General features: G+C 45.2%; 1 protein-coding gene across 5 annotated transcripts in view; it reads left to right on the forward strand.

Moving 5' to 3' along the window:
• The first annotated feature begins 1468 nt into the window (after positions 1-1468).
• Positions 1469-25430, forward strand: part of Foxp1 (forkhead box P1) — a 388377-nt gene continuing 364415 nt past the window's right edge. For all 5 annotated transcript variants that reach the window (XM_032906023.1, XM_032906025.1, XM_032906026.1 and 2 more), the window contains exon 1: positions 1469-1534. The gene's annotated coding sequence lies outside the window, so the exon portion shown is untranslated. The remainder of the gene's footprint in view (positions 1535-25430) is intronic.

Below are 25430 nucleotides of genomic sequence, written 5' to 3' on the forward strand. Positions count from 1 at the left end.
TGGAGTTCACTGATAGGTGCACAGACCACTGGGGTTACAAGTGTACCCTGCTGAACTTTTTTTTTTCCTGAATGCTTTCCTGGGAAGTACTGGGCTGCCTGGTTCATCTCCCAAGCCTAGAACAAGGATGCTGTAGCTTGTCTGGCTTGAGCAGTCTATGAGTTGCTGGCAGCCGATGCCTAGGAAACAGCCTGGTGGGGTCTGCCTGAGGCTACCCAAATCTAAAAGAGATACTAACCCAGGATGTCATCTCTGTACTCTCCTCTGTGTTTTTCTTGACAGACAACCCACATGGTTTCCCGAGACTTGTTTTCAGACTTTCAAATCATAAAACTCCACACATCTTTTCAGTTCTAACTTCTCAGTTTGATTAATCTAGAAAATGGGTACAGTTATTGAATGTTGCTTGAACTTCCTGAGTGTACTGTGGGAAGAGAAGAGCACAGGCTCGCACCAGACCCTGACTCTGCTTAGTTTCGTTGTCCTAGAGCGTTCGTACCTTCTGTAGCCTCCACAGCATTGGAGTCACCTCAGAGTTTCACAGGAGTTTGACAGGCAGCTCTTCTGACATAGTCAGCAAGTGCTCAAAGGGGATTGAACCAACTTGGTAATAGTCTACTCATAACTCAGCCAGACCACAGAAGCCCATAGCCTCGGCCCACATCCTTGCCTTCCTTGATAAGGGCCTCTCCTGGCATGTGGAATGCAGATGGTAAATGGACAAATGAGACAACGTGTCTGGCTTACAAGCAGGAGCTCAACAGCCTTTTCAGGGCACCTGTGTCAGGAGGGTGTGTGTTTTCTCCTGGCCTCTTCTACAGAATATCTGAAGCCAGGTTAATGGACCCAAACCTGAAGTGACATCTTCATTTTGTATGATTGTGTCTTCTTGCTTGAACTTCCCAGGGACTGTGAGCATCATAATTCAGAGATTGCATACCCTAAGAATGTGGCTGGAGAGATGGCTCTCTCTGCAAAGTGCTTGTCCCATGAGATGAGACCTTGCATTCACATCTCTAGCACATGCATGAAACAGTGGCATGTGTCATTCAACCCGGAGCTGATGAGATAGAGACAGTTGTATCCCTGGGGTTTGTGGGCCAATTAGTCTAGCCAAATGGGTAATTCAGTGAGAGACCAAATACTGTGGAGACCTGATTGAGGAATTTCTCTCACTCTGACCTCTAACCTCCATACACATGCACACATGTATATGTATGTATATATACACACACCAAAATAAAAAAAAAAGGAAAGGGAGAAGACACTGATGAACACATTACCAGATACCTCAGGGAATATCTGTTAGTTTATAACATTTTCATTTTTCTGATTCTGGAAGAGAAGGGGAAATCAGGGCTAAGTTCATGTGTGAAGAAAGCAGCCCTATGAAGCATCCAAGTCCCTTACCGTAACCCCTCTCTCCTTCTTGCCTCCAGGTTCCTCCTGTGTGCTGCAGTCTTGTGGCGTTCTGCAGGCCCCCTGCCAGTGACCCCAGGCTTTTTATGGCTGTGAGACTCATTAAAAGCTCAGGGTAAGTGACCAATGTCTGTGTCACCAAGGAGTAGAAGGAAAATTATGGCCCACTTGCTCTAGGATCAGGCAGGAGCCCCACGGTTGGCAGGCACATGTATGCTACCACTTTTTGTGACAGCTGTAGGACAATTGCATGTATAGGCCCCTTCGGGGTGAGATGATGGCTCAGTGGTTGAGGTACTTGCCTTGCCAGTGTGATCGCCTGAGATCAATCAATAACAATAAAAACCAAACATTTGCTTATCATCACAATTCTGAGGAGGCAGACAGATGAATCCCGAGGCTGGCCTGGTCTACTCAGTGACTTCTAGGTCTCAGTTAAAGACCTTGCCTCACAAAACAAGGTAAATGGCTCCTGAGAAATGACATCGTTGGCCTCCACACATATCCACACACATGCATGTATATCTGTACAAACATGAGCATTCATGATGTACACACACACACACACACACACACACACACACACCTACTCCAAACAGAATGAACTAAAAGGAGTCCCATTTGTGCCTGGCTGTGAGCCATAGCTGCAGGAAGATGTCCAAATGCAGAGATGTCCCACATTGTTTCAGAGGGGCCACAGAGTGACTCTCATTGCCCTCCTAGGCCACAGTGTCTTTTGTAGTTAAGCCCCTCTGCTGCCGGTTAGCAGAATTAGCCATGGATACTTAAAAAAGGAAATGGGTGGGGTCGCTCCATCCCCATGAAAACTGTGTACTCAAATAGTCATTGAGCTATTTTGACCTGAGGTTTGTTCCTGCATCTTCCGATGCAACAAGGTTGGGGTACCAACCATGAACTTGGCAGCTTATGGGGGTACTAGTCACTCTGGCCTTGAGCAAACTGAATGTGGAAGAAATGGTGATTTGAAATACCTGCCTTTCCAACCTGGCAGGGTAGCTGCCAAGGTGAAGCAGGGTGGGGAGCGTGTGAAAGGCTTCCTTCCACGTGAGGGGAAAGAAAGCTCTCCCATCTCTCTGGCTCCCAAGTCACCTTCGTTGTCATTAGCTGACTAACCCAGGGTGGTGGAATGTTCCTTTATTTTGTGAGTCATACGGTCTTTGAGCTCCAACTGTGTTAAACTTGATGGACATGCTGTTGAAATATTTCTTTAGTATCAAATATGGATGAAGGGATACACGGGTAGATTATGGCAGGCTAAAGATCAAATGCCAATGAAGAGCGATTAAATTTCCTTTAATCATCAGAATCTGAGAGGGCTTTAAGATCTTCCACCTTTAATATAGGCCTTAATAAATAATAATGCTTTGAATGTCTGCAGTATGTTTGAATTTCACAAGTCTTGCATGTCAAAACATATAGACAGGCTCAGCAAATACACTTCTCCGGTCCAGTAGTGCTAATTAAGAAGGGAGGTCAGGGTTAAACAAACAGCTTCGAGACTAGAAAGTGGGAATAAAAAACCCAGTTTGTGGATTTTCTAGGGGTTTTGTCCCCATAGAAAATGACAGTGCAGTCTGAATGGGTGTTTCTGTCTTGCTGTATTACTTGCAAATGGCCGTCTCCTAACATGCTTCTGTAGGTAGGTGTGCCTGGGAGACTGGTTTGTGCCTTCTACTCTGCCTGATCAAAAACGGTTAATGCTTTCTTTGGTGGCTGCTGGATTGTTCCTAAATCCTGCAAAGGAGAGACAGGGAATCAGGAAAGGAAAGTGGCCCTGCCTTTGCCTCTGCCTTTGTACAGCTTTCCTGAAGCCTGGCTCGTGATCTCTGTTCCTGTTCGCTGGATTCCTGAGAGATGCAGCCTTAGCTGTAGGAAATGTTCCAGACAGACGGAAAGCAGGAGAAATGTGCAGTTTCTGAGCTGCACGTGTGGTTACTTACACCAAGTTCTATGGTGGACTTCTGTTGCTCCGGGTCTTTTTGAGTTACTCTATGGTAACGTTTCAGCCTTAGCAGATCCACACATTTCAGCAAAGTCTTGACTCTCCATATTTCTGACTGGGCCGTGCCGAGTCCTAGAATTGCAGGGAATTTTTTTTCCCCTGTAGGGAGGTGTAAACCAAAATTCAAAGTTCTGGATATACAGAGGAGTGTTCCTTACCGTGGTTCTGAAGTTTTGGTCCAGGTTAGATGTCAACATGGCGTCCCAGTGACATGGCCAATTCCTACCCAACAGTGCTCTCCCAGTGTCTGTGAGCAACAGGGCCACGGGCACTGCCTTTTCCTCTCTTATGTAGGCTTGATATGACAACCCATCTCCCTTCATTCTCTCTCATTGGCTGTGGTGCATGTCAGCTGATCTCTCTTACTTTCAGGTGACAAGTGACTTGCTCCATCCATATTTTCTGCTTCAAACTGGCTTGTCTGTTCTTTCTGTAAGAATTCTCAACTGGCACCATGAACAGGATGAAATGAGCCTGGTACTATGGAACATTCTATCTCCTAGTCTGGGAGAACTCATGAGCTGCAGCATACTTGCTGTGTTAACAGACGTGTTGTCAGACCTACTGTGGACATAGGACAGCAATGTGACCACACTACATATGCTAACATCGGATTGGCTTAGACTCAGGTCTTATTTTTCTAAGCCGTTAGCTGAGCTTCTCTTAGTAGACCAGACAGATCATTTAACGTCCTACAGTCCCACCTGTCTCATCCGAGAAGTGGGTACGAGTCTGGTATTAGTGGAGAATCAACAAGATGATTCAGGAAGAGCTCAGTACAGATTTCGATCCTTAGCTGGGGCCATCTCTGTGCCGAACACTTCCCATGGGAATGTTGGAACCTGCCTACCTGGCTGGGTTGTGGGTAGTTGTCTGTCTGACAGAACATGCATTCTCCACAGTCTAGGACTTGCTGCCTGGTTTCCTTTAAATATCATTCGTCTTTGGGAGGCAGCCCTGATACTTGTATCCCAGGACCTCTGTAGCCATGAACCCGTGTGTATAGATAGCTCACGGGTAGAACAGAGAGCTTCATGTCATATGGAGGTGACACACCTTAAAGACGAGCTGTTCTTTCCTTCCAAGCTGAGGTCCCAGCATTGCCTATGGTTAGTCACATTGATTTCTTTTCTTCTGTGCCTCAGTTTCCATATGTGAGGTGAGGTAGGTGAGGAGAGGCCAGCAAGGACTTCTGGGAGATGTTACCTTTACCTTTCTTATTTTTTCAGCTTATAACTTTGTTTATTCTTTACATTTCCCCCTCCCTCCCTCCTTCACCCCGTGTGTGTGTGTGAGAGAGAGAGACAGACACTCTGTGTGTGAGAGACAGACAGACACTGTGTATGTGTGTGTGAGAGAGGGGGGGGGCTGCTGTGTAGCTCAGCCTGGCTTTTACTGGACAGCCTCCAGCCTCAGCCTCCACAGTGCCGGAATCACAAACATGCACTCCAAACCCTGGCTATCCCCTTCCTTTGGAATGTGACAAGGATGGTCGAGAGACTTGATTCTTGGTGGTGTTTGCATGCTTGTTCATGTTTCATGTATTAATTGAACTGCAAAATAGAAAGCAAGAAGGAATTGGCTTAAGAAATTCTTGTAGGGTAAGAACACTTGGCTCGACCATGACAGATCTGAGTTCAGATCCCAGAAGCCATGTAACATGTTAGGCATGGCCTCAAGTGTCTACTGACCTGTTGCTGGGGCTTGCTTTGTCAGTGAGCTCTGCCCCTAACATGACAAGACCCAAGTTCAGCGAGAAACTCTTTTAAGGGGATAAGGCAGAGAATCAAAGAGGAGGGCACCCATTGCTTATCTCTCGCCTCCACATGTATGCATGGGAGATTTGCATCTCTATCCCCTAATTCACACGCACAAATGCACCACAGACACACAAACAACACAACGTGGAAGTGAGGGTAATCTGTTTGCTGCATGCTGACTGCTGGATATCTGAACTTTGTCTTAGACCATACAAAGTCCTCATGTCAAACATAGCAGCAGGACATCATTGGAGCCCAAGCCATTTCCCAGAGCCTTGGAAAAGGGGCATTCATAGTACTGAATCCTGCCTTTGGTCAACTCCCTGGGGATCTATTTTCCCAGTGTTAGTCAGAGCTTGTTTGAACTGCCTGGCAGAAGAAGGCACCTTGTAGTAGCAGAAAACCTTCTATGCTGTTAAATGTACAATTGACCTGTCTTCATGTTCTTATCTTTTGATGGAAAACTTCTATTTGCATAGCTGGGAAGAGTTAGCTATAAATATCCCTTGCTGTTAGCACCGTTTACCTGCGTTGAGAGGGTGATAGGTGGCTGTATTATCCCCGTACGCCTGTGGTTGCCATATGTTCTTCAGTGTGGGCTTGTTACATAAAACCAAGGGGTAGAGAATACCCCCTTCCACCTCCCCACATCACATAGCGTCTGCTGGTAGAAGACAAGTGTGTATTCTCTCACACTCATTGATAAGAGCCTTGGATTAGCTAGGGTTAGTAAGAAAGCAAGGTTGCGTTTGTTAATTTCTAGTTAACACCATCTCAACGTATAAAGTAAAAAAACATCATTAACCTAAGCAGGGGTGGGAAATGGCTCAGCTGACAGGGTGCTCTCTGAGCAAGCGTGAAGAGCTGAATCTGGATTTCTAGCACCCGTATTTAAAGAAGCCAGGCATGGTGTAATCTCAGCAGCAAGGAGACAGAGACAGGAGACTCTCTGTGTTCTGACCAGATAGTCTACCCAAATCAGCGAGTTCCACAGTTAGTGAGAGACCCTGCCTCCAAAAATAAGGTAGAGAGAAATTGAGGAAGTTCCTTTCAGGCCTTTGCATATGTGTTTACCCACAATGTGCCCACATGTACATGACTGTGTCACCCCCCATCTCTTCCTGTTTCTTTTTCATATCCCCTAACCTCACACCTGTGCGTGTGTCTCATGAAACAAAACCAAAACAAATGGAGATACAGTGTGTTGAAAGCCCTGCCGTCCTTTGGAGGAAAGGAAAGGAGAAAATCCAGTGAGTGTCACTCAGGCAAGCTAAGTCCACAGCGTAGGAAAAACTTTCATTTGGCTGCGAAGAGGCTTCAGAGCCAACACCCTGCTTTTGAGCTCTCAAAAAATACCTAACACCCCTGCTTTCAGATATCATTTGAGAGCGTAAAATAATAATTCACGGGAGGGGAACCAGAGTGTCCACTAGGAATTGGGATGCGTTTTGTGTGCACAGGAAGTGGGCCAGCCTGGACTCACCTCCTCTGCCCTCTCCAAGGCCCCAGGAGTGTCAGCAAGAAGGTCTGTAGGCATTGACAAATGTTTGCTTAAGTGTTTCTTCGTTTGGCTGCCCTATGTGAGGACAGCCTGGTACTGTGGGCTCTTAGAGCTAGGTGTCTCTGGTTGAGAGTTGCTGGGACCAGAGTTCTTAACAGCAGCTTGCAGAGCAGATTTTCTACCCTGGTTCATCACTGCAGAGAGCTGAGACCTTATCCTTGTCCTTTGTCCCTAGTAGTTGATTATGTGACAACATCTCTTCTCCAACACTGGCCTGCTTCCTGAATGTGGCCATTGCTTGAGATCTCTCCTCACAGAAGTTATGCTGCGGGCCTTGGAGTTTATATAGGTGGGTGGGACTGGGCAGTCTGCTCCTGTGCACTTAACCTATCCCCTGACAACACAGTTCATGTTTCTCTCCTACAGTGTATTGAAAGGTGGATGCTGGATTTTCCCTTTCTTTGTCCTTTTCCTTCCCCTATCTTTACCCCTCCCCCATCTCTGTCATGATTACCATTGCTCCCTTTCTCCATCTACCTCTCTGTTTATGGGATGGAGCCTTTGAACTCCATCCCCAGCCTCCGAGATGTCTATTCCCCACCCCTTGAATTTTCTAAAGTCAAGAAAAAAAACCTAATCGTCAGGAACTTTGCCCTGAACAGTTAAAAGAAACACCACCTTTTGAAGCCTGCCCCGTTGTGACTCTCTTTCTGAGAATTAGCCTGAGTGCCAGAATGACTCTAAGAATTTGACATTTATTCACTTGGAACAGACTCGAGGCTTCTAAAAGTCCACTTTAAAGATGAGGAGACCGAGGCAGTGAAGTGTGATTTCCTGCCTAGAATTCTCTGCCCGCAAGGGCAGCAGGTGCAGGGATTTGAACCTCTGTCCTGTTTGCTGTGGTGACTGGTTTGTAACCTCTGCTCACCGAGTCTTAGCTAGGTCCCTCTTTTCTCACAGCACTGATTTTCAGGTGTTGTTTTAGCTCGTGCACAGCTGTTACTCTGAACTGCAAGACCACACCTTGAGGCTGTGACCTGAGTGTTTCATCTGTCTGTGCCTTTCAGATTTACATGATTAATCTGTTTGTTTGTGTGTTTGTTTTTATTGCTAATACAGGGTCTTTGGGGACTGAGAATATGTCCTGGTATAATTAGGAGCAGGCACATCCTTTTGTCTCTAATGGACATGCCTGTTACAGCATTGCGCCCCCGCCCTCCAGTCCTCCATCTTTTGAGTTGTTTTGCTGTGGTACAGTAGTCTAATTACCCTCACATCTTTAACCCTCACTTTATGTCAGGTTAGCCTCTGACCAGTCAACGATTGATTTGTTCCACCCAATCACCTGTGTGAAAAAGTAGGGTGAGCTAGAGTGCCCTGCCCAGAGCACTGGTGCTCTACCTGGGGCATTTTTTGTTGGGAGCTCAGGCAGCAAATCCTGAAAGCACCCACCAGGGAGGATTTTTATTGACCACTATAAAGATGTAGCCACTTAGAGTTAATCTCAGTTACCTTTAGAAAGCCTGTCGTTACATAGTCAGTAGAATTGTAGATCCACTAGCTGTGTGTCCTGGATTGTATTCGTCATATAGGAGGCTGAAGCCAGGGACCATCGATGGATGAGCTGTTGTCACTGAAACGGTTTTCACTGTCTAAATTTTGTGTTTACTCAGAGCTACACGTATGTGTGCGGTATACATGCATATGAATGTGCCTATGCGTGTGTACATACATGTTCGTGAGTTTGAGGAGTAGCTGTCTCTGTGGCTGTCCATCCCATTCACTGATACAGAGTCTTCAGCCGAGTCCCCACAGGTCACTAATGTAGCCCGTCTAGATGGCGAGACGTTGTCTTTGCCTTCCAAGCATTGGATAGAACAGGGGCTGGGGCTGGGGTTGGGGTGGCGCCTTGGCCACCTGGCATTTACATGGATTCTGGCTTGGACAACAAACACTTCAGCTACTAGCAGCATCCCAGTGGCCTGGGCCACTTCTAACACAGCTCTGCATTCAAATCCCAAGTTGTCAACTCATTGTGACCATGACTGGCCAGCTTAGGCACAGGCATTGAATGGGCTCGTACTTTTAAAAAGTCAGACTGGAACATGAACTTCAAGAGCATCTGGGTCAAGGGGCTCATGGGGGTACTGCTAGGTCCCATCCAAGTCTTGTGGCTGTGATCAGTTCCATGTTACATTCATTCCCCGGATGCTCCCTGGTTATGTCATGACACCCTTCCTAAGCACATTTTGGGAGGAACTCCAGCAGAAATAAAACTATTCTTCGTAAAAATCTTTACCTTTATTTGTGTATGCGTGAGTACATGAGTGTATTTGTATGAGCGCTCATGCCACAGCATGTATGTGGAGGTCAGAGGAGAACTGGGTCAGCTCTACCTCTCCAGAGATTGAACTTAAGTCCTGCCAGCACAAGAAGTCTGTTCTAAGGCCTCATCAGTACAGGGCAATTTGGCTTTTACTGTTGCTGTGACTTGGGGGAGGGGAGACGCAAATACATGTGGAGGGCAAAGGCCAACCTTGGGTGGCACAGCTTATGCACCTTCCACTCTTTGAGATAAAACCTGTCATCCTCACCAAGCAGGCTAGGCTAGCTGGAGGCACAGCTCCTGATATCTGTCTGTCTCTCTGCCTTTATGTCCCTTGGGATTTCAAGTATATGTCAACATGCTTGCTCCATGTGTGTTAGGAATCAAACTCAGGTCTTCATGCTTGCAAGGCATGGAGCAACTCCCCACCCACACCCCTCATCCGTGTCCCCAGATATATCTGGGTATGTCAGGTGGCTTAGCCAGCCTGAAATGACCTGTCATCTCTGAGATGTTTCTTGTGACCTTGTCTGCATAGTCTTTGGACATCTCAAGTGACTTTTTTTATGTTGAAAACAGGCTATATCTCAGACATATAATTACTTCTCTCCACTCCAGAGGTTGGAATCCTCTCACCTCTGGCTGCCTCCCCTGGACTTCCGCCTGGGGTATCCATCTAATATCTGCCATAGGTATCTCAGTGCAGGCTGTTTAATTTCAAAATTCCCCTGCAAGGTCAAGAGAATAGGTTTTGGTGGGCTGTATCTGTGAAGAGGAGGTTGTTGTGGGAGCGTTGGAAGCTTCATGAAAGGGAGAGACTTAGTAGGGTCTCGGAAGAAAGCTCGAGTCATCCATCCCAGGGGAATACCCGTGTATTCCTAGTCATCTCTAGGATTCAGCCTGTAGCACACTCAGGCTTGCAGTGAGTTTCCCAGAAAAGCTGACTTAACATGCTTCGTAATATGCATGCCTTTTATAAACAATCGACTTATTTTTATTTTATGTATGCGTGTGTTTCCCTGCATGTGTGTGTATGCATCATGTGCACATCTGCTTCCTGAGGAGGCCAGAAGAGGGTGTCAGATACCCTGAGACTGGAGTTAAAGGTGGCTATGAGCCACCTGTTGTGGGTGCTGGGAACCGAACTGGCATTCTTTGCAGGAAGCTCTTTTTAACTCCTGAACCATTTCTCTAGTCGCCAAAACATACACATCTCTCAAGTCTTAGACCATATACATGATGCAAATGAGAAGCTGCTTTTGCAGGACTGTGTGGACATCAGTGGCATGCATTCTGCTTCATCAGTCTACCAGGAACACAGTAAGAGAGGAGTAAGCCTGCATGGGTACATTTTGGTGAATTAAATTGCAGGATTCTTAGTATCACTTCAAATGACGAGTGATGTTGATGCCGCAAGCATCCTTGGATGAAAACGAAGTCCTCTGGTCTGAGTTTCCTTATTTGGTACCTGATGAGAGTCTCTCCAGGTGTTCAGGTTGATACAAGCCACGACATTTGGTGGTGGTGGTTGTTGCTGTCTGTCTGTCTGTTTTGATGTTGTGAGACAGGGTCTCATTATGTGACTCAGACTGGGCTCCAACTCTGAACCCTCCTGCCTCAGACTCTAGGGCACTAGGTTACAGATGTGCACCACCACACAACACCAGGTAGAAAATCAACACGCCTTTATCCACAGAGAAAGCCTGAGTGTTTACTACTCATTTCTATTATAGGGTATCGGTGATTTTAAACTGGTTGTCAAGGCTTAAAAAGTAATTCAGTTATATGTCTGTTTAAGTATTGATTTAAAACATCTTTTTCTGTATGCCCTGGACAGAATTTATTTTTGTTTGCACATTCGTTCCTCGCATTACAAAAATTGAACCTTTTAAAGACGGTAGAATTTAGCAAAGACCTCTTAACTCTACATGCTTTTATCACTTTCCTGAATTAATAATTTTGTGTTCCCCATTTCCTCTCCTTGGCCCAGGAACCATCCCTCTATTTGGATCTGTGCAAATGACTTGATTAATTAGGCAGTCTGTTAATTCTGATTACCGAGTTACAACAGATCAGTGTCCAAGCGTCACTGTGTAATTCAGATTAAAAAGCTCCTCATATTATCAAAACAAAATTTAAACGAACAGAGAAGCATGTTGAAACGTGTTACATTAAAACAATGCATCTCCCAAGGGAAACCAAATTTAAAGTATAAAAAATGATTTCTTCCTCCCACGTTATCATTATTTTTTTATTGTGACACCCGTCAGATTGTCTTTCACAAGGAACATCCTTAAAAGGATGGGATTTTCTTCTCATGTCTGGAAATTATAGCCAAATGAGGCCGGGTGTGATCCACAATGATGGATGCCTTGTGTTTCCGCTTGGGAGTGATTTAGTGCCATTGCCCGTGCTTGTGCCCATTCTGACCACGCTGGCCTCTGATATTGGAGTCACTTGTAGAAGTGAACTTTGGCGGCGTGTGGGGGAGGAGGGAATTTCAATAAGCCTGACTCTCTTTCACAGCTGAAGGCATTGATGCTTATTAAAGACCACTAGGCCACGTTGTTCCTGCTGCTCCTTTGCTAATGACTTACTGCTACGAACCATCAGGCATCACACAGATGCTTCCGTCTGTCCTTCCTTTCTTTCTTCCCCCTTCTGCCTCGTTTGGGTCCTTTCTTGGTACATTACAGTGCCATAGAAAATGAACAGGTAAGGCTGTCAAGATGATTCCTTGGTGGGTAAGAGCTTTTGCTACTCAAGCATGAGGATCTGAATTCAAGTCTCCAGTAAAACCATGTGAAAATGTTGGGCATGGACACATGCCCCTTTGACTCCAGAACTGAGGTGAGGGGGTGACAGAATACCTGGAGCAGGCTGGACCAACCAACTTAGCAAAAAGAAAGATAAATTCATCGAAAGACTGTACCTCAAGGGAATAAGGCAAGGATGTTGGAGATCACTGATAGTATAGCTCAGGACTTTACATGCACACACATACTAAGGTTAAGAGACTGGGCACAGGGCTGGAGAGATGGCTCGGTGGTTAAGAGCACCGACTGTTCTTCCAGAGGTCCTGAGTTCAAATCCCAGCAACCACATGGTGGCTCACAACCATCTGTAATGAGATCTGGTGCCCTCTTATGGTGTGTCTGAAGACAGCTACAGTGTACTTCTATAAAATAAATAAATCTTAAAAGAAGAAAGAAAGAAACAGCACAAAAGTCAGCATAAGAGTAAGTTTTTTATCCTATGAATCCCGCAGTTCGTGTTTTGTGAATGTCAGCTTCCAGTAACATCTACAGTGAAGGTCTCGCTGTTTGTCTCTGCCCCACCCCCCCTTGTGTGCCCCCACCCTTGTGCACTCAGGCGCACAAGCAACTCACGGCTTTTTACATGCACTTCTATTGCTTGGCATCTCAGAGGTGTGCAGACTGGTGGTGGGAAAGTTTATTCACCAACAGACTCCCAGCCCCAGCTTCCTCAGCCACATCTGGAGCTGCACAGCTGGAGTAAGTGGAGCTGATGAATCTAATGTGTATCCATTCATGAGTTTGCTAAGCTCTAGTTTTTTATGAATGACTATATTTAGTTTGTATGGAAACTGGAGAAATGGGTAGTGAAAAATCTTCTGTCTGTGTGTAAGAGTTTGAGAGAGAATTTGGGAGTAGGGAGAGAGAACAGACTGTGTGTGAGATCAGCCTGAGGTAGTTCCTCAAAGATCACCTATGTTGGCTTGGTTTTTTTGTTTTTGTTTGTTTGTTTGTTTTTGTTTTTCTTTGTTTTGTTTTATTTTGTAGCCTGTATCTTGTCCACTAGTCCACGAGGTTGGCTGGCCTGTGTGCTCCAGGCTCTGCCTTTCTCTGTCTCACTGATGCTAGGGTTACAAATGTGTACACCATATCCAGCTTGTGTGTGTGTGTGTGTGTGTGTGTGTGTGTGTGTGTGTGTGTGTGTGTGTGTGTTTAATTGTGGGTCCTGAGGACATCCCCAGGCCTCATATTTGCACAGCAGCCCCTTCACCAGCTGATCCATCTCTCCAGCTGAATAGACGTCGTCATGTTTACTGTTTATTGCTCTCGCTACCCCCTCTGTAGCCCGAGCAGCAAACCTTAGATGAGCACCTGCGTGTCCTCCTGTAGGATCCACAGTACTGCCTCCCATTGATCGAGAAGACTGCATTGAAGGTGGTTGCAGAAGGGTGTCCTCCTTTAGGATCATCCAGTACTGCCTCCCATTGATCGAGAAGACTGCATTGAAGGTGGTTGCAGAAGGGTGTCCTCCTGTAGGATCCACAGTACTGCCTCCCATTGATCGAGAAGACTGCATTGAAGGTGGTTGCAGAAGGGTGTCCTCCTGTAGGATCCACAGTACTGCCTCCCATTGATCGAGAAGACTGCATTGAAGGTGGTTGCAGAAGGATGTTGAACTCAGATTGGCGTTTGGGGTTCTGTGAATCTGCTTACTTTTCCTGAGGAGGAATCTTTGACTGTTAGTCAGAGGTGGTTCTCATTTTGGAGGGGTGGTTACTGTTGGAAGGTGAAGTGAGGCTCTGACTCTCATTTGGCAGCCTGAATGACAGCATGATTCTTGAGTTTCCCGTTAGCCTCTCTCTTCTACAGAGGGAACCAAATAAGGGATTATTTTTTTTAAAAGAAGTCAGCTATTCTTCATTAAATTCAGTCTCTAGTCATTTTCAAAGAGACATTTGACACAGAGATGTTATCTGGGACATTTATAGGTCACATTTTTAATCAGAACTTTAATTTGTGTTATTTTATTTAACTTTTTTTTTTTTTTTTTTTTTTTGTATCTCTCACATTCAAATCCTGGGCCTCATACACTCCAGGCTCTCTATTAAATATCCATACCCCCATACACTTGATTTTGTTGTTGTCAACTTTGCATTTCATTTCCTAATTTAGAATCTCCTTATTAGTAGCCCAGGTTAGCCTCAAACCTTTGATCCTCCTGTGTTAGCCAACAGTGTGGTTAGATTTCAGGCACGAGCCACCACACTCTTCTGAATCCTTATTTTTAAGTTTTAGCTGTGTGTGTGTGTGTGTGTGTGTGTGTATGTGTATGTATGTATGTATGTGTGTGTATTTGTGGATGTATTCACAAATGTGCATTTAGGTGTATGTACATATGCATGCAAGTGTATGTTTATGTGTGTACAGGTGTGAATACATGTACATTTGTGTGTGTGAACATATGCATGCAGGTGTGTGTATCTGTGTAGTCATGTGGAGACCAGATATTTACATAGGTTGTCCTCCTCCATCGTTCATTTTATTTTTTAATTAATTAAAATAATTATTTATCTGTGTGTTCATGTATGTGTAAGCACATAGGACCGTGGCACAGGTGTCAAGGTTAGATGACAACTTCGAGTGTGGTCCTCTCACCGTCTACAGGGTAGGGGTCTCTCTTGTTTACCGCTGTGTATGTCAGGCTGTCTCTGCCTCCCACATGCCTGGGACACAGAGGTTACAGATGTGTGTGCTGGGCATGCTGCTTTTACATTGGTCCTCAGGATCCAGACTCAGTCAGTCTTGCGTGTCAAGCACTTTCCCAGTGGGTCATCTCCCCGCCACACTTTATTTTTTGCCGCAGTGTCTTTTACTAAACCTATAGCTTACTGATTCAGCTACGTGTACACAGAGCTGACTAGTGAGCCCCAAGGATCCCCTTACAGATATGTGTTGCCACACTAAGATTTTTACAAGGGGATCTCAACTCAGGTCATCAGACTTTCAGGACTTTACCATCTCCGCAGTCCTAATTTAGCCTTTTCCACAACAAAGTCTTAATAATAGGATAAGAGAACCACCTAGAAACAACTGCCAAAAGGATGAGGTAAGAAGTCAGCTTGGGTTTTAAGCGTCCTTAGACACAGAGCCCCCTACCTCAGTGGTCCCTAAGAAGTCTCAAAGGCAACGTGAAGAGATTCTCTGGATTAAATGCCTTCTCAATGAGTAGGACAGTGGAGAGAGGCAGGCGGGCTTCTTACAAGACTGGATACTGTTACTGTGTGGTTTTATTAATTGGATTTATTCCTTTAAAATGACCCATGGATGAAAACAACCTCCTCTTCTGTGGTCATGGTGAGCAGATGTTTACCGTACTTCTCTGCTCAGTGGAAAAAAAAAGCCTCTTCTACCCAACACCGACAGCCGAGTTGGCCTGGCTCGGTCACAACCTTGGCATTTGGGTCTTACTTTGTATATCACAGTCCAGTTCCCCGAGCTTCCAAGTGTGAGGCTTAGCTCACCAGCTTCTCCGTCTGCAGGAGAGGTCTGCTCACAGAGGTCTATTATGTGAGGCCTTCATTCTCACACTGTTCTTGGCCTTGGCCCTCCCTCATTGAAACCAATATCCCATCTGTAGAACTCTGTTTTTTCCTGCCTCTTCCTGTGGACCCCCCTCCCCACCTCCCCGGCCACCCCATGCCAGCTTTTGCCTCAGTTTGTGGCTTTCTGTGGGGGGATTTCAGTCACAGAAGTCAGCTCCTGGTTTGCTTTCTCCACGAGAGAGTCTGATTTCTTCTGGCACTCTGAAATAAAAGACATCCCCTTTCTTCACAGTTTGGGTTTGTAGACCTTTCTCTTTACACGTGGGCTTCCTTGGTTGCTTCACTTCTGCATGTTGCCAGTTCCGGTCTCTGTTTTTCTGAGCGCCACATGATTGAGAACTTGTGGAGTCTCTGCCCACACCTGCCCCCTCACAGTTCTGCACACGGCGCCTCCTCCACACGGCCCTGGCCTTCTCTGTGGAAGACTGCTGCGTGCTTGCGGGCCGGGAGGACAGGAAACACAAGAGCAGGATTTTGCTTTTCTTGGGAAACTCCTCCCTTGGACTGGGGGACTCTGGGTGGCTCTTCTTATTTTGTTTCCAATGCCAAAATAAGCAGGGCTCTTGAATAAACACCGGCCTAGGGAAAAATAAGTAATTTTAACATTAAGGGGAACATATGTTCTTGTTGAGAGAAACAGAACTGGACAGGAGCCGCTGGTTCGGTGAAGCCGTGACATCTCCCTTGCAGTGCGGACCAGGTTTTGATTTATTTAATAAACTAAGTCGTGTCGCCCTATCACCAAGTCTCTTCTTTGATTCCGTTGTCAGTCAGTCTTGAGTTTTGGAAGTCGAGGAAATTAACTGATGTGTGCAATATGTTACGGAGTTTTGTGTTTGTCTCATTTTTCTGTTGTCTAAGTTCTGTCTGTATTACTTTCCTCATCTCTGTGACAAATATCTGATAGGAATAACCCAGGGAACAAGAGATCTCCGTTGGCTCACAGTCCCACCTACCAGGAAGACATGGCACCCAGAACAGCCTGGTACGTGGTGATGGCAGCCTCTGGTAGTTTTGGTCAGACAGCACCAGCTAGCAATCAGGGAGCTGGGCTGGAAGTAGGGCAAATGTCCTTGAGTTGCCCACTCCCACTAACCTACCTCTACAGCGCCACAAAATGGGGAATGAGCTTTTAAACTCGTGAGCCCAGTGTTAGTAATGGGGTCTGGGATGAGCCTTTAGCATCCTGAGCCGGGGGAGTGGTCTCCTTCTGAGCCTCTTGGTTTGAGGTGAGCGCTAGCCTCCTGAAGTCAGGGCTGCAGTGGTCCAAATGGGATTCTCATGTCATCTGAGTGTGGGGTCAGGGATGTGGTGTCTGCTCTGGATGGTTGCCTGATCAGTGGACATATTATTTGTCCTTTCCTCTGACAAGAAAATGCCTGTTGGTGAAACAGAGTAGACACTTGAGTGTTTCAGATGGTTTGTGGGTGGTGGGTCTTGAAAACTCTGCTAATTTCCAAAATATGGGATAGAATGTAGGAAAAGTAAAGAGAACAAGGTTCTTTAAGGGTTACTTTTAATCCCACTACACTCAGAGCAGAGGAGAAACTCACCAGAGACCACCTTCCCCTCTGTAAGTGAAATGCCTGGGTCTTTAAAATGTAGTTGTTGTGAAAGTCAGAGCAGTGGAGCATTCTGGGTATCGGTCTCTGTCTGCAGTGTCACAGCCAGAGGGGCTTTAATGGGACCTTCGAGGACAGTCAGCTTTGTTGTGTCTGGATTCGTAGGTGCAGCTCTGTGGTTTACCTTGCCTTTACACATTCTCCATGTAGCGCTGTCTGCCGCTGAACTCACGACCCTTCCAGCTCTGTCTCCCTAAGGCAAGGCTCACAGGGCTGTGCTAAGATGACCATAGCTTGTATATCTGCATATGCAGAAGGTATATCTGGATGCCTACCTAAAAGTCATGAGAAACCTCGGCTCCTTAAAAGAAGCTCCTTAAAGAAGGTTTTCTTTACTTTGAGTTTTGAGACAAATAGACTTATTAATTGGTGGGTCCAAGCATATATTTAGTCTGTTCAAGGAAAAAAAAAACACCCCAGGGCTTAAGTACTCTTGAGTAGGGATAAAAATTAATTATAACAGCACCTAGCTACACTCTCCCAAAGGTGCCATCTCCCAGCTGACAACACTGTTCAAGAGTCAATCTGTGCATAAGAGGGAGTGTGGGGGAGGGGGAGTTGCCATGCTCCCCCTTGCTATCCTTACAGTACATACGCTGTGCTCTGCTTTTTCACCCCATGCAGCTATTCAGACTCTTGGTGGCTGCAGATCCCATCCCTGTGTCAGGGCAAAGGAGGCAGGGCCCCAGGGATGGTACCAGGGCCACACCGGAAATCCTTGGGAATCTTGTTCAGTGATTATTCTGTGCCTATTGAGCAAGTCCGTATGCTCCGATGGCTCGTTCGCTAAGGAGCATTCTAACAGCATTGTCTTGAACGCTTCGGGGATAAAGCAGCCCCCTTCCCTACCCTCATGGTGAGATGAGCACGCACCAAGGCTTGGGGAAATTAGCTGTATGAAACTGCCTGGGGCTTGCGGAAGCAGTAAGTGAAACTGAGCAAGGAATGTCTGTTGTTATGCAGTTAGAAGTTATCCATCAGGACAAGTTGCCCGGTTCCAGTGCTATGTACAGGTGTGTAATATGGCTGCCTTGGGGGAAGCAGGGTCAGGAAAATGATACGGAGTACTCTTCTTCCTTCTTGTCTAGAACTATTTTAGAACTCAGAATTTTCAAGGTATGCTTCATCTTCAAATCAAAGCGTGTTTGTTCTTTAAAATTCTTTCCTGTTTGTTTCTGCTTCACCCTCTTGATTTTTTAACCAGCAAGAATATGGGCAGTGCTCCTTATCTTTCTGGGTTGGAGTTTTCGGTTTCTCGGGCTCCCTGTGGTGTCAGGAGCCAAGCTCTCCTTTCTCAGCATCCCCTCTCCACCTTTCTTCTCTCCCACAACCAGCTCTGCCCACTCTGAAGTGGTTGTCCTGTGTTCTGGGATCATTAGTGCGTGTTCAGGGGCCCTGGAGGAGTTTTCTAAGGGTGGCTCTTTTCTTACATTCCTCTTCATGGTAGGAGGGAAGGCTGCAGGCCTCATAGCAAGGTAACTATTATAACTCCCAGAAATGACACTTCTAAGTGTAGGGATTTCTATCCAAAGGTACTGCATTCGAACTGGGAGAGAAATGGAAAGCCATGTCTTCTGCTAACCTGTGATCAGAACTTCTTAGGAAACCTTGGATAAGAAGTCTACACTCTGCCAGAAGTTCCTATGGATGCGTAACCCCAAGATAGTATCAGTTCAGGTTTGTGTCTCTACTGAGTAAATGTGGTTGCTGGAGATGTTGAGTCCTAAGAGTCGTCTTCACGTTGCAGATCAGATTCTAGGACACGTTGGTGGATTTGGTACCTGCCTAACTGCACGTAGAGCCTTGAGGAGGCTGTCATCTTTTCCTGTGTCTGTGTATACAGTACAGTTTCTCTCTGGCTGCAGCTGTCCTCATGTTGAGTAAGCTCTGTACTTTCTGTTTGGATAGTCTCAAGATAGTTTCTAGTTCTCCTTTGAGATTTTTCTTTTCGGTGTTTGGTAACCTGGCAGTATGCTGTTTGGTTCTCCTTGTGTTTGCGAGTCTATCCAGTTTCTTTCCTGATTTCTGATTGCATTCCACTACAATTGGAAGACTTAATTTCCCACTGTTCCCTTTTCAGCTCAGCATACAGCCCCTCCCGAGGAAGGTCCTCCAGGTCTCTGTGCCTTCCATCATTACGGGATGATTCCTGTGGCTGGCTGGCTGGTCTCACTCCTGCTTAGTACTGTTTCTGTCTTTCATCTCCTTATTCCCCCTCTGACTCCTTCTCTGCACTTAGGATAATTGGAGTAGTGAGTTTCTGGCTGCTATCACGAAGTCACTTCTTCATTCAAGTCCATCAGGGTTTGTTTCTGGTCCTTTGAGCCTTGGTTCTTAAGGATAGACTTTCTTGAGGAGATGGGAATGTAGCATTGTGTTATGCTGCTTGCTTTTACGGTTCATTCCGATTTTGGCTTTAGACATATGGTCAAACCTATCAGTAGAACTGTAGGACTATCATGGGTAGCCCTCTAACACTGGGGCAATACCTTCCCCGTGTAGGTAAGCAGAAATAAAGGATTGGTAGCTTATTTAGCCAGTGTATTATTTTGTTATTGTAGGCAGCTGGCGAGGTCCAATTGAGGCCACATCAACATTATCTTCGGTGGCAGATGACCCGGGCTTCGATTTACCCAAATCCACCTCTCATCTCGACTGTTCCAGAGCTTTGTATAGACCTGGCCTAACTCAATACAAACATATTCCATGGGAAAAATATGCTTTTCATGTTTTAGCAAATAAAGATAAAATGCAATTTCCTCACTACCGAGTCTCTGACTCTACAGCCTTCTGTGTGTGCCGGCCACGTGGCAAAGTCCAGGTGCGACTGTCATACAGAAATTGCTTTTCCCCCAAAATACAGAAATGTGAAATAAACCAATTTGGGCACAAGTTGTGTATGCTAGATTTACTTAGTATCCGTCGAACATCTCCCCGCGTTCATTGTATTAAGGACTAATCAAAGAGTTAGAAGAGATTCATTTCTGCCAATAAGCGTGGGTAGTGTCTACAGACTTGGCTCGGCTGCTGATGGATTAGTTTTGCTAACATTGAAATAGCCACATATTTCTTCTCTCTCATTACAGTGGCACTGTATATTTATTTTAGGTATGTGTCAGTGGGAACACAAGCATGGACAGAGACATTATTTCTCACTGAAAGGATTCTGTCCAGGTAGTCTCATGTTGCTCAGACTGGCCTTGAACTTACTACAGAGCTGAGGATTACCTTGAATTCCTTTAACGTCCACCTTCTACGTGCTGGAGTTATAGGCATAAAGTCACAATCCCAGTGGTTTGAAAAGTTTTCATTACTATCTTTGATATCACATATTTATATATCTGTCTTAATATTGCAGACCATGTTTTGATGTACACTTGGCTGTGATAAGTTCACTTTGAATAAAAAGGGATTTTTCAGAAGAGGGTTTATGAGTTATATGTTGAGAGTTTATATGTTAGAGTTGGTTCTGGTAGAAGGAGCCAAGTGTAGCCTATCTTTTGTTGCTAGGACCATTGTCCTTTTTATTTGTGTAGCAAAGTCCCACCTCCTTACCTGCTTCCCAGCAGCTGTCAGCCAACTGCTGTAGCCCCAGACAGCCACCAGAGTTCCTGGTTCACGAATGCAAAGTAAACAGAAAAATCTTGCTAATTTGAGCCCAGTGGGAGCCTTTACACTGTAATGAGGGACTAATTTTGAAAGCACAGAGACATCTTACAGAAGGAGAGCCAAATTTTTAAATGATCTGAGAGAACTAATTGAGAATGGCACTTAAGAGTGAGACGCTAACACATGGAAGAATTGCAACTGGAGATTCGGGTCCTCCAGGAGCCTGAGTAATTACACTGTCTTAGTTAAGTTCCTGTGGATGCCATGTGAATGTGGGCATGATAAGGTTATGACAGAGGAGAGGTTTGTGGAAGGAATGCCCCTGATAGGTTCTAACAAATGAATCAGAGGTGAGGGTGATGGGACGTTCTACAGACCCCGATCTTTCTGATGTCAGTGAACTAGGAGAAGGTATTAATCTCAGGCCCCTGTCGTTCTTGTGATGCTCCTGTTATAAATGCCGCCCTGTGCAGACCGGCTCGGCGGCTGCAGTTTTTGTTGTAGGCCTCCTTTGACATAAGAGATTTCAGTTAAAGTCTTTCTCCGTAGAATAAAGTGGAAAAGAGAGCCATTCAGAGTAACTGGACAAGAGCCAGGCCTGAGTAAACATAGACAGACATTCTGACATGGAAAGACTCCCACTGGAGTGAGGGGATTCGACTGGGTTGGCTTTCCTTTTTTCTCGATGCCACCCTGGCACCTTGTTTCAGAGGAACACCGTTTATTCTGACTCCGAGCTTGGGTGCTGTTGGGTATATGTAACTTCACTGGGACATACTGGTTTTCTAAGCCACCACCTGTTGCCCTCGACTTGGGGTTCCATAGTGTTGTCTTTTATCTCTCATGGCATTTTGATCATCCATTTCATGACTTGAAAAAAAATAATTTCAAAATTATTGGAAGGATGTTTCAGGTAAGTAAAGATGCCTTTCTTTTCTTTTTTTTTTTAGTTTATTCAGACTTCATTCTTCATTCTTGATAATTGTCTACTTTTGTGGGCCTGACTATTCAACTAACAACCGAAGGGGACTAGCAGACACTTGCTTTTTTACCCATTTGTAACCCAAGTTTTTCATTCTTCTCTAAATTACTTCTGAGGCTGGAGAGGTGGCACAGTGGTTGAGAGCACTGGCTGTTCTTAGAGGACCAGGGTTCAGTTCCCAGCACTCACATGGTTACTCACAACATTTTGTGACATTAGTTCCGGGGGATTCTGCTGTCTGTGGGCGCTGCAGACATACATGCAAGCAAAACACCCACACAGAAGAGAAGAATGAATGAATCTCTAAATTACTCGTCTTGCTGTGTTTGCTGACGTGTGTGTTTGCTGACGTGTGTGTTTGCCGATATCCTGTCTGAGGAGTGCTATCCACCTTGTCTTGTGAGACAGGGTCTCTCACTGCAGTGGAGTCTCACCTATTGGACCAAGCTGGCTGGCCAAGGGGTTCCAGCAATCCGCCCACCTCCCTAGTGCCAGGTTTATGTGCATATGTGTGTGTCCCCAGCTTCAACGTTTTATATGGGTCCTGGGGATGAAACCTGAATTCTCAGCCTTCACACCAAGTACTTTACAGACTGGAACATCTCTCCAGATCCCCATTCGCTTCCCCTACAATCACTTCCTTTTAGTGTCCCCGCTTTTTATATAACATATGTTGGCAGCTCTTACTTGATGCATGTGGCCATCTAGCCTCTGGTCTCTCTAAATTAATTTGTTCTATTTAGAAATAATTTGCCACCTTACCACAGTGTCTTTTATCTTTCCTGTTTACACACCGCACCTGGAGTTGCTACTGAGTCAGATCTTCCAGTGTATTCTCTGTGAGCTCAGTGGTAACGCAGGGGTGAGGAGAGGTTCATCTCAGGATGGGCATCAGGGGAGGGAGAACTGCCTGGGGGTCCTGTACCTAATTGGTTGTGTCCTTTAAATGCTATATTGTCCCTTTGGCAGAGATTCTCCTGCTGTCTTGTGCTGGGGCTGTATCTCCTCCTGATGTCTAATAAATGTTGACTGGTAATTGAAAGGATTAGTTGCCAGTTCTTCCACGGTGAGAAAGGGCTAATTAACCTTTGCTCAGCACAACTGCATCGTCCTTGGGATGCAAGTGTCAAGGTACCACGAGCAGCTTCTTGAAATCGTGCCTGCTGGACTACTTGGAGTTCCGGCTACATAAGGGCATACAGGATTCCACAAACTCATTGATCATCTGGAAGATGTATGTGCTGCCATTACTTCAAAGAACGGTCAGCATTCATATATCTGGCTTATCACACGTACAGCTATATAATGTATTTTATAGGACTTTAAAATATTTTAATAAAGTAAACTTCACAAAGGGAAATTTACTGTTTTCTGCTCCTCCACACACAAGCCACCTACAAGACAGTCTGGTCCCAAGTTTCCTGTGCAAAAGGTGACTTGTGTCTCTTAAGTATGTCCAACGTGGCTCATACAAACAAATAATTATATTTTAAAGTTTCTTTAACTTTAAATGTACATTGCAGTGGGTATTTGTGGCTACTCTGTCAGATTCATTTATGTGTATGTATGTGTATGTATGTGTATGTATATATACACATTTGTATATAGGTTAATTTTAAGGTGGGCATCATTTAATCCAGCGTTTAAACTAGGAAATCAATCTTTATCAGTATCTGAGAATATTTTAAATATGTTTCCCTGTTTCCCTCTGGCACAATAATTAAGTCCAGTAGTTTCCCTCAACTCTGCTTTAGTGTGACTATTTTGTGTGCTTTCAATGGATGGTTTCAAGCAGGGGCCAGCGAATCAGGAAAGCATGTCAACACTTGAGAGGTAGAGTAAGGGGATCACCCTTAACTACATGTGAGTTTGAGGCCATCTCTAAGTACATGGGAGATTTATTTGTTTATAAAATATATGTGTGTGTATGTGTGTGTTTGTAATATATTTAATAAAATATCACTCCACCCTCTCGTGTGTGTGTGTGTGTGTGCATGTATGAGGGAGTGCACACTCTCTGTGGTTCTGATTTCTTATGATTTGAGGAACACCTTTTCCTCCCTTTTGTGGGTGGCTGCCTTTTGTGTAGTCTTGGGGGACCTGGAACTCATTCTCTAGGCCTTGCCTACTTCACACTTGGCCCTGTTCTCCTGACATACCCTCCTGACTGAGCTCCTCACTAGAGTGCTTGCAGTACAGGTGCACCAGCACACCAGGCCTCGTTTCTTTACATTCTAATTTTCAGTATCTGGATGATTTCCGTCCCTTGGTAGCTTACTCAGAGATTTTTATTTTCTCCATGTTAGACCTTATCTACATTTAATACATGCTTTATTTCCTTCAGTTCTCATCTTCACTTCTTTAGGTTTGTTTGCTTTTCGTTTTGTTGTTTTTTACCTGGTGGGGTTGGTGGTGGGTTTTTTTTTTTTTTTTGGTTGTTTTGTTTTTTTTTTTTTTTTTTTTTGTTTTGTTTGTTTGTTTTTGCACTGGCTAGTTTTTTTGTCAGTTTGACACAGGGTAGAATCATGGGGGAAGAGAGAAGTGAAACTGAAAAATTACCGCTGCCAGCTTGTCTGTGGTCAAGCCCATGCAACATTTTCTTAATTAGTGGGATGTGGGGTGGTCCAGCCCATTGCAGTGGTACCTCCCCTGGCCGGTGGTCCTGGGTATATAAGAAAGCAGGCTGGACAAACCATGTGGCTCAAGCCATAAGCTTCACTCTTCTGTGGCCTCTGCTTCAGTTCCTGCTCTGATGTCCCTTGATGACGGAGTGAGATGTGGAAGAGTTAGTCTAATAAACCCTCAGGTTGCTTTTGGTAGCAGTGTCTTATCACAGAAGTATAAAAAGAATAAAGATATTAGTGAAGACATTGCCAATTTTAACTTTCTAGTTCTTTAAAGTCATTGGTTCTTTTGTGTTTTCACTTCTTCCCTAATGGACTTGTGGTTTATATCACCCCCCACCCCAACCCCCCCAATTATCTAAATTAGACTCTTGTGTTGTTAAGTGTTTTACTATGTAGCTCAGGCTGGCCATGGACTTGGGAAGCCTCTTGCCTCCTATTGTTGAAAGCTGAGAGTGCAGTCACGGGCCACTGTGCCTGCTAGATTTGCTCTTCATGCCCTAGTTCTCGGTTTACCTAAGTCTGACATATTGCTCCTCTAGGTCTGTGTCCTGCCATGTTCTTCATGTGTTTGACGGTTTTCTGTAGATTCTGGGTTATAGACATAAAGTGTACATCTTTCCAGTGTGTGTTCCCATTGTCTAACGAAGCCGCTGTTTCTTCTTTCCTTTGCTACAACTGTCTTTTCATCTAACCCAGTTTGCTGTTGACTTTTCCAGGGAGTTGTAATTTGGATGGTGTTTCTACCTTCACAGAGTTCTCTCTTCTGGACTGTAGTCTATTCCTGTCCACGTGACCTGACTTCTTGAAAGATACTATCTTCTATTCCCTTGAGTCTTCTCTCGTCAAAAGGTGCTGTGATTCTTTGTCTAGTAGAGTTTTCCCACCAATGAGTCCCATGCTAGCAAACACACCATGGTCTATGTTGTAGGAAGGACCACAGGTATCCTGGGTCTTTAGGCTTTGTAAAGAGGAGCCATTGCCCTAAGCCTTTTTGGAAGGGGAATATGTCAGCCTTTAGTCATATGCTGTGCAGGTGTGTCTGTGTGCGTGCTCGCACAGTGGTCAGTAGACATAGTTGTGTGTATCTTCCCTGTCTCAGCCTGAGCTCTGGCAAACAGTAGCATGTTAAGAAGCATTCTGAGAAGAGTGATAGGCCTTCCACTTAAAGTTTCTCTGTTCTCCCCTGGGAATCTTGCATGAGAC

This window comes from Rattus rattus, chromosome 6, assembly GCF_011064425.1.
Source record: "Rattus rattus isolate New Zealand chromosome 6, Rrattus_CSIRO_v1, whole genome shotgun sequence".
Taxonomy (NCBI): domain Eukaryota; kingdom Metazoa; phylum Chordata; class Mammalia; order Rodentia; family Muridae; genus Rattus; species Rattus rattus.